Raw genomic sequence first — 8,551 nt, 5'->3', positions numbered from 1 at the left:
TACATAGCCGCTCTTGTCGACAAACACAGTGATCAATTGTTCCAAGGCAGTATGGTTTCCCTGGCAAGATGATTTCACGCAATCAATAGCGTTGCATTGAAGTTGTTAACATTACTATGTAGGGATCGGCGTCAACTTTCCTCTTTAGAATGAAATTAATCCAAACGCTCGGCATGACTCTAACGTTTGTAGCAAAACGTGGCCTCAACGCCTTGTCCCAAATATGCTCAAATGAGTTTTTGAAACAACCATGCGTAAATGTGTCCTAAAACCTGTCTTTAAGGGAATAAACACAATAGCCAAAACTTGTTCCGTTTCCGTAGTGGCCTAATTTTTGAACTCGTTTTAAAACGATTCAGGGAAACTGCGAGACTCCTAAACTCCACTATGTAAATCAAGAATAGGTCTCAATGGACTAAAACAAAACATTTGCAAGAAACCAGATTCCCAATTCATTTTTGCTCTACTTTTGACAATGTTTGACTTGTCTTGGCTCAAACTATTTGTGAAACTACAGTATATTGATATTTGAACACCATTATGGCCTAAAAATAGCTGACAATATTTGACGAAAGTTGACTTCAATGGAGGGACCGTATAATATCAAGCCATTGGCCCACGAATATGTTTTAGATCAAAAGTCCAGTTATCAATTGTAGGAACAAAAATTTAGCAGCCGAAAGCATTGAAAACCGCAAATCGGGAAAAAACAGGGGCTTCTTGCTCGGCTGAGGGTTTTGTCGTTGTCGTCTTAACATTATTGTGTGGCGCATTACGAAGTTGCTTAAGAGACACATTGGGTGGGCTATAACTCAAAATGCAATAAGAAGTATTACTGGAATTTAAGTTTTGGTTCAATAGCTCTCCAGTCAAGGTAACTTGAACCATTTCTTATTGAAGATCGATATCGTCATTTGCTTTATCTTATATCGATAATAGAACTCACAGTAGAATCGTGTCTTCTTACATTTGATCCTCAATTTGACAGTTAGATACTGCTTCCAAAAACGGGGGCATTCTCTGTCAAATGAATTCGATGACCAAATCTCCTGACGCTCCCAATTTAATCAGCAAAGATGATATTTGAAGGAATTGTTATCTTGTCTTCATTTCGTGTTTTCGGAGAGTCTATTGCTCATAGAAAGGACAGTTTTGACGATCTCTGTAAGTATATTTACTCAATACTTTCTATTACCCTACATGCTGACTGATAACCGACAACCGACAAACGGACAATGATCAACAGAGCCTAGACAGAAGCCGACTTTTATAACCATTAATTTCTTCCGAAATTTTATTAACATTAGTACGATCTAAGAAGTAAAGGTGTAGGGAAAATTTAAATTTTATCACATTCAGTATCCAGGTGTTTACAAGGTGGCATTTCATATGACATTTTCGTTTAGAGCATGAATAAAAGAACCAGTACTCATATGCATGGAGCATTTGGTATATAAATGCCTCCAAGGTAGATTCAAGACTTTTTTTCGCCCGCAATTGAGTTTTTCGATCTAATGGCCTCACTACTTGGGGCTAAAGTTTGCCATGACCAACCATTTACATAAAGGTTTGAACACCAGAAAGGTACGCAAAAGCATAACCAGCACAATTTTCTTTGCGGACTTCCTTACCGCTACCGGGATTGGAATCCCAGCAATTCGAGACGAGAAGATTATTCATTTTACTTGACTTTTATTTATACATATTATTTGATCGACCAACGAATTGGAGTTGGCTGAATCTGGCTAGTCCTTGAATAGAAGGTTGATCAGGAATTTTAGTCAAAAAACTTGTCCAAGTCTGACTTAAATCCTACTACTGGATCAACGCCTATATAAGCCCACGAATATTTGAGGGCAGCAAATTGAACAATGAAGGAAGGAGCCGAGAAAGAAGAGAGGTGGACTTCATTGTTTTAACTAGCCTGGATTCTCGAGGGCTTGAAGGAAATTGATTGATGTTGATTCATTTCCTTCCCTTCTAATCTCTCTCTCTCTCTTACTACTCTTCAAGAATATTGATATTGAATTCAAAAAGTTCTCATGTCCTTCCAAGACCAAGCATGGGCCAGTGTAGGAGCGCTGAAGTGGTCGCCTAACAGAGTCGACACGTGCAAACGCACGAGTGCAGGATTCCAGGGTTTTACCAGGATCGCGCGGCCTATGACCAAGGCATTGAATGTTAAGGGTGCATTGCTAGCTTGAAAAACACTTTCATTGATGATGTCACCCTATACTTTAGTTGGCTTTGCACGTACCCATAAACCAGAGTGGCTATATAAACTACATTTAAACTCAGGGCTAAAATACACAAAAATCAACTAATTTTGAATCGTCAAAGCAATACTTGTTAAACATTCGCCATGTTTCTAACTTTCGAATGAACTTTTCTGATTAGTTAACAACGTTTGCTTGACCATGATGATTCACTGGATGAGGACTCAAATGCTTTGGAAGAATTCTATCGTAAGTAGTGTCAAGTTCTTTTTGTTCCGAAAATACGTTCAAAATTACTGGAGACGGCCTTCTTGGAACCGAGTTCTTGGATTTTAATGCACTCAGCTTCAAAATTCAGTTTCGTGAGGAGGTCAATTTGACAAAGTTTAAATTCTTATTAAATTGAATCGCAATGTTTCTCTTCGGCTAAAAGGGGAAAGTGGTTGCGTGGAGTACGATGTTTATTACGGTGGAAATTTTCTCCAAAAAGTCTCAGCCAACAGTTTGTGGTGATTGTCAAAAGCAGTGCCAAGATCGTGGAGATTGTTGGGAGCCAGATATGCTCCAACGTCTCCCTGGATAACAATAATTGCTGGCTTAGCTCAAAATGGAACCTTAGAGAGACACAGATCATTACAAACGGCGGAGAAGGCATCATTTCGATTCCACGTTTCTGCATTGGAGGTTTGATAGAAAGCAATCATTTATACGTGGAATCCAATGGCTCTATGAGATAACTATTTTCCTTTGAACAGATTTTGACCTATGATGAATCTTGGATCACTTATGACGGGCACAAGTACTTCGTCAGCAGAGAGGAGGCATTGTTCGCTGATGCTAAAAACAGATGTGAATCCTATTCTGGCGGAGGCCTTATACAAATAGACAATGAGCGTGAGATGAAATTTATCCAAATCAATTGTTCACCAAATGGTCACAAGTGGTTATATCGCTGACGATGACCCGAACTCTAAATTTAGTATAGGTGAGCAATGATCACATATCGTACAGAACGAAAATTAGTCTCAAAACTTTTATCGATGAAAGAGACGAACAAAATTATGCTTGTGATAAACATGGAAAAAACCCTTTTTTCCAGGGCTTGAATCTTCATTCAAAACTGGTAGCAGTAGCATACTATCATCGGATGTTAACCTTATTTCTTCGATGATTACTTCAAAATGAATTTGAATACGACAACTTCTAATGGCTTCAAAGAATTTTGTCCAAACGAACCAAACTCAAATGACCCTAATTTTGTGATGGTTTTATGGCGGCGCCCTGGTTTATGCATGGATGATTCGGAGCCGGATGTCCCTACTACTACATATGCGAAATATCACAAGGTAGACGGCCAAAAGTGTAAGTTTACACCCCCATTAACTATCTTTCATCAAAAGGGCCAAGTTGCGAACCTCCCAGTCCCAATTTGCAATCAAATGCCCATTCAGAGACATTTTTTAGCGGTCCAACAAAACAATCAAGTATGAACGGTGTGGACACATATCAAATATTTTTAAAAGTTTGAATGCATTTTTCACTTTTGTTTGATCGTGAAATGTCTATTTTGAATTGCACCGGATTTCAGTTGAAAGATGATCTTTCATCCGACGCTCTGTTTGGATCTACGTCTGCCACGGGCCAATAGCAGGAAGGGCGTTTCAGTTTTGTCTGCCTCTATCCAAAAGTGGCCAAAAAAATCCGAAGCATTGCTCATTATACGTATATACTAGAAGTAGCCTTTATCGCAACCTTTCTACACACCGGGAACAAGACTTTTTTAAGCGGCAATTTCTTAACTTCTTCATCTGACTTCATAGTTCAGACAAAAAGAAGGCAGTAATGATTTTTACCAAGATAATTAGTAAAATGTACTCAATAATTCAAAACGACAGTATTTTATGTTTGATTGAAATGACCTTTTCAAATGTCGCAAATATTTAGAAGGAAAGATCAGCCCAAATGTTCGTTTGCCGTGTGACAATTGTAGATCGTAGTGATTGCACTCAAGTCCTTAATCCTTTAAATGGAGAGTTTGGAGTTTGGAGTGGAGCGTGTTTTAAGAAAAACCTCGAGCTGAACTCGCAATCGCCATTTATTCATTTTTTTCCACCACTGGATTACTTCGGAAAATGGATTGTGAGCGAAGCCAATCTTTAAAACATGATTGACTTGTGCATTGTTTGTTTAGCCAAAAGAAGATCGTTTCATTTGCTGGAATGACCACCTAAGTACTCGAGTCCAGACTTTGTGAGTTTGGCAAAAGGTTGGAAAATCAGAGAACTTGCCCCATCACTAGTAGACGACGTCCCATGGTTCTTGATCGGTTTCACCTTACGCAATGCCTAGCATGTGCATGTGTTGAAGATATGCGCTCAAGGCTTTTCAGGCAGTCAGAAAATGAAGAGCAATACTATTGGCTTGATTGAAAAAAAAATCACTCGGAATTACTAACTGACAACCCTTGGCATTGTGAAGTGACGGAACAGTTGTAAAAATGCAGCTGACAGGGTTATTTGGGGTTTGTAGCGGAGACAAACATGAAGCAAATTTGCACCTTGGCCAATAAAGTCTTCAATCTTTGAAGAATGTTATTTTTTATGTTTACTAACACTATAATACTACCTTGGTTCAAAATCAAGGATACCATTTGCTCAAACAAGCCGGTTAACAGAATTCAATGACAAGTTCAGACTATTCATGTGCAGCAGCTTGTCTCCATTTTTGCTCTATTAAACCATATCAGGTGCTTGCTTTTCAATACACTTCATAAGGAAAATGGAAAATCAAGGGAGTTAAAACTATGAAAACAATCCAATGATTCAGGCCACTTGGAACCACTCTCGAGAATAAAAGAATGTGCAAGGGAAAGAACGGAATATACGGATGTCACAAAATAGGGAGAAAGAACATGCCCGATGCTTTTGTCTGGCAAGTCGTCAAGAGCTCCACCCTCGTTGCCCACTTGCTGCGCTGATTTGGTCCGCACTCACGTCCTCCTCGAGTCCAAGGTATCGGAAGGTCATTAGACTTTGGGCTCGCTGGCCAGGTTCAGCAAGCAGTTGAAGAAATCAAGGCGATCAAGAAAGCAAGACCATCAACGGCTGTCATTGGCAGTCACGGCTAGATCGTCACGATGAGGTCACTCAAAGAGTCGGACGAGCTCATCCTCAAGACAAGGCATCTTCTCCAACAATAACGTTTTTTGCCCAGCTAACCAATCTGGAACTTGGAGGGTCTCGCCGTTACATCTTCACGTCGCTCAAGATCGGGGCATTCAATGGGAAAGGGGAAACATTGGAATCAAAAGATTGAGAGGTCCGGCTAGTGAAGGAGAAAGAGCGTGAGTAGCCGAGCAATCTAAGATGCAGTGCCAACTAGTTAAGTATCTTGTTCCCATGTGTCGCGGGATCAACTCTGTTGTGATTAATGAGCCTCTTTATTCCTGCTAAGAGTGTCAACAGTATTGCAGTATATTCTCCAAACTCGCCCAGTATCTTCTTCACCATCTATCAAGCAATATGCGTTTGCATTGAAGTCATGTTCTTTCTAATCCATCCATCCATCCATCCATCCATCCATCCATAGAACAATTGATTCTCAAAAGACGGAAAGGTAGCGCCCTCTAAGAACTGAACTTCGTGCGTCCTCTTGAACTTTTGACCGCACTACTTCCAGACAAATGACGCAGAAAAGAGTGCACAATTCCTTCCCAACCTCAACTATTCTACATTTCCGGGTTGCAAAACTTATTACGCACCCTGTATTAATCCTCGTGAACTTTAAAATGCATCCACGTATGGGTTAAGGTCGAAAAAGAACCCATCCTTGTCATCTTTGGTCACACTTTATCCTGGACGGCATCATATAACCTATCTTGGTTACTTTGGCCACCACTGAGGAAGAGACACTGTGCTCGACAAGGGTGGGAGCCCTGAAGTTGAAGAATTTAATGAGAGGGTGGAACGAGGTTTCGAATCGAGCCGGACCTCACCAAATACCAAAGAGCACACTTTGAAAATATGTGGAGAAACACTGAAATCGTTTTTGCTTCAGAAAATGCATCAAAAGAACAAGAAAAAGGATGATCACATAACTATCGATTTTCAGTCAAAACAAACGGTGAAAGGAAAGGCCTCCTATTTAAACAAAAAAGCTCCTGCTAAATCAACTATAGGAAATACCTATCTTATCATCAATTGATCCATATATCTATTTTTTTATGCGCATATTGTATCTATATTCTGTTTCCTTTTATCTATATTCAATTTTTCCATAATGCACTCCTTACGTCTATATTTCTATCCATCCATAATCTCTTCCTTACATCCTTATTTCTATCATACATAATATATTCCTTATACCTATATTTCTCTCCATCCATTTATCTATCTATGTTTTTATCTATATATTCATCGATCTATGTTTCTATCTATATATATTTATCAATGATATTTCTATCTTTTTTTCTAACTATTTTTATTATTATTTTTCAAAGTACAATATGCGAAATTTTGGGTTGCGCCGCCTCGAAAATAGAGAAGACGCCGTAGTAGGGGAACAAATGTCATCATGCACGTAAACCTTGAAATTCTACCAATGGTCCAATTAGAACTCTGTCACATAATAGAATTAAACTTGAATAATAACATACATTTTCAAAAAACTGCAATTGTCAACGTGAATGGAAAACTTGAAAAGGTAAAGGTAAAGGGGTGGGGTAAGTCTGTGGAGGGGCTTGACAATGAGGTTGAGACAAATGCTGTCTCTTTCTCTGATTGCCCTTGAGATGCGCCTTTGTGCATTAGAAATTGAGGCATACCTTGTGCCTCAATGATCTCATGCACATAAACGGGTGGAAATAGCTGCATCCTTGTTTGGAACGTCCCTTCTGGTTGAACTTGAGAAGGCCTAACTGGGTGAGCCAATTTACACCCATTCCCTGCCTTTTTCCATCTCTGTCGTTTATGAACATCGCAAATTTTGAGAGCATTCTCTACTATGCTCTCTTTGACTTCTTTGATTACAAGGGGCATTTCTATAGAATCAAGAGTGCCTGTGTCCCTTTTGTCTTAAATTGATTAGTTCATCCCACAGTCAAGCAGCGGTGGGTGCGACTAACCCAAGCTATTAAGGCTTCCGTAATGAAAGGCTTATTAATGAAGGACGGAGTTTTCCCATCCAAAACTAGCTCAAGACAGGTCTTGGCCCCTTCAGAAAGCCCTTTAACAAAGTTTCCATGTTTATTGAAAGCAAGGCTATTTGTGGGATCCTAATCAAAAATACTGGGAACCTGAACAAAAATATGGAGAAATATTCTGGAAGCCTCCTCAGTTTAAAGAGAAAAACCGTTAGAAATGAGCGAGTGGAAGATAGTTTTGCGTTTATATCTGATTTAATCTCATCCATTAACTTCAACTCTATAATTTCTCCCATACTTAATATACGCCCTAACGGGTATTCTGAGTGGAATTGAAATGAATAGATATGTAATGAAAGGAATGTCTGCCATTGCAGAGGGTGATTATTTATGGGCACAGCCGTTTGAGCATACGTTCATGTCTCCTCGGCCCAAGACAATGGAAAACAGGGTGTACATACCTTGCCCTCCTGTCTGAAACCTCACAGGATGACGGTTGCCGAAGATAAAAACATAACAGGGTCTAAGGGAAATATGAATGACATCCTGATAAAAAGTTTCCCCGCGCTCTAACATATAATTTCATGAAACACCTCACATCTTTGGGGCACCGAAATTTCCATGTGCTTATTGGCCTCCTGGGCAATTATCTTGAAGGACGTCTGGTTGCAAGCGTACTGATGTTCAAGGCGGCGGATGACTGCGGAAGATCGTACGTCTCTCGGAGTTGGCTTGGCTGCCCAAAGTTAGCTGCACCAAGCGGAATTTGGTCACGCCCACTTCCCCTTCGAAAATCCAGCCTCCAATGTGGATGAACCAAATATGTTGATCATTGTGCCCCCGCCATGATGGTCTCAACCACGCAACACTCAGTGCTGGGTAAGAGCTGGGAGTAACTACTCCAACCTTGATTTCGGCAAAGTGGTCGCAAACGTCGCTCTATGGAACGACGGGTTAAGGGGTCCCTAAATTGTAGGGCGAAACGAATTAGAGATTGCTGACTTTTTTGAGTCCGGAAATCGATTGGCAACCTTAACAACGCCATGCCAACAATCCGCAAGAGGGGGCACGTTAACGTCTTAGAGGGAAGAAACGGTGGAAAATACAAATCCGAAAGAAGTGGACATCACACTTTCAATCCCTTGAGAGCTTTCAAGGCATTTTGGCACACCTGGTTCTGGTTCACACATTGGCT

General features: G+C 40.2%; 1 long non-coding RNA gene across 1 annotated transcript; it reads left to right on the top strand.

Moving 5' to 3' along the window:
* The first annotated feature begins 1,034 nt into the window (after positions 1 to 1,034).
* LOC131882515 (uncharacterized) lies at positions 1,035 to 2,900 on the top strand. Its single transcript, XR_009373492.1, has 3 exons — positions 1,035 to 1,164; positions 2,398 to 2,465; positions 2,650 to 2,900. It is a non-coding gene; the product is annotated as an uncharacterized LOC131882515 (long non-coding RNA).
* Positions 2,901 to 8,551: the final 5,651 nt, after the last annotated feature.

This window comes from Tigriopus californicus, chromosome 6 (assembly GCF_007210705.1).
Source record: "Tigriopus californicus strain San Diego chromosome 6, Tcal_SD_v2.1, whole genome shotgun sequence".
In the NCBI taxonomy this organism is placed as follows: Eukaryota; Metazoa; Arthropoda; class Copepoda; order Harpacticoida; family Harpacticidae; genus Tigriopus; species Tigriopus californicus.
This window is presented reverse-complemented; position numbering and strand designations above follow the sequence as displayed.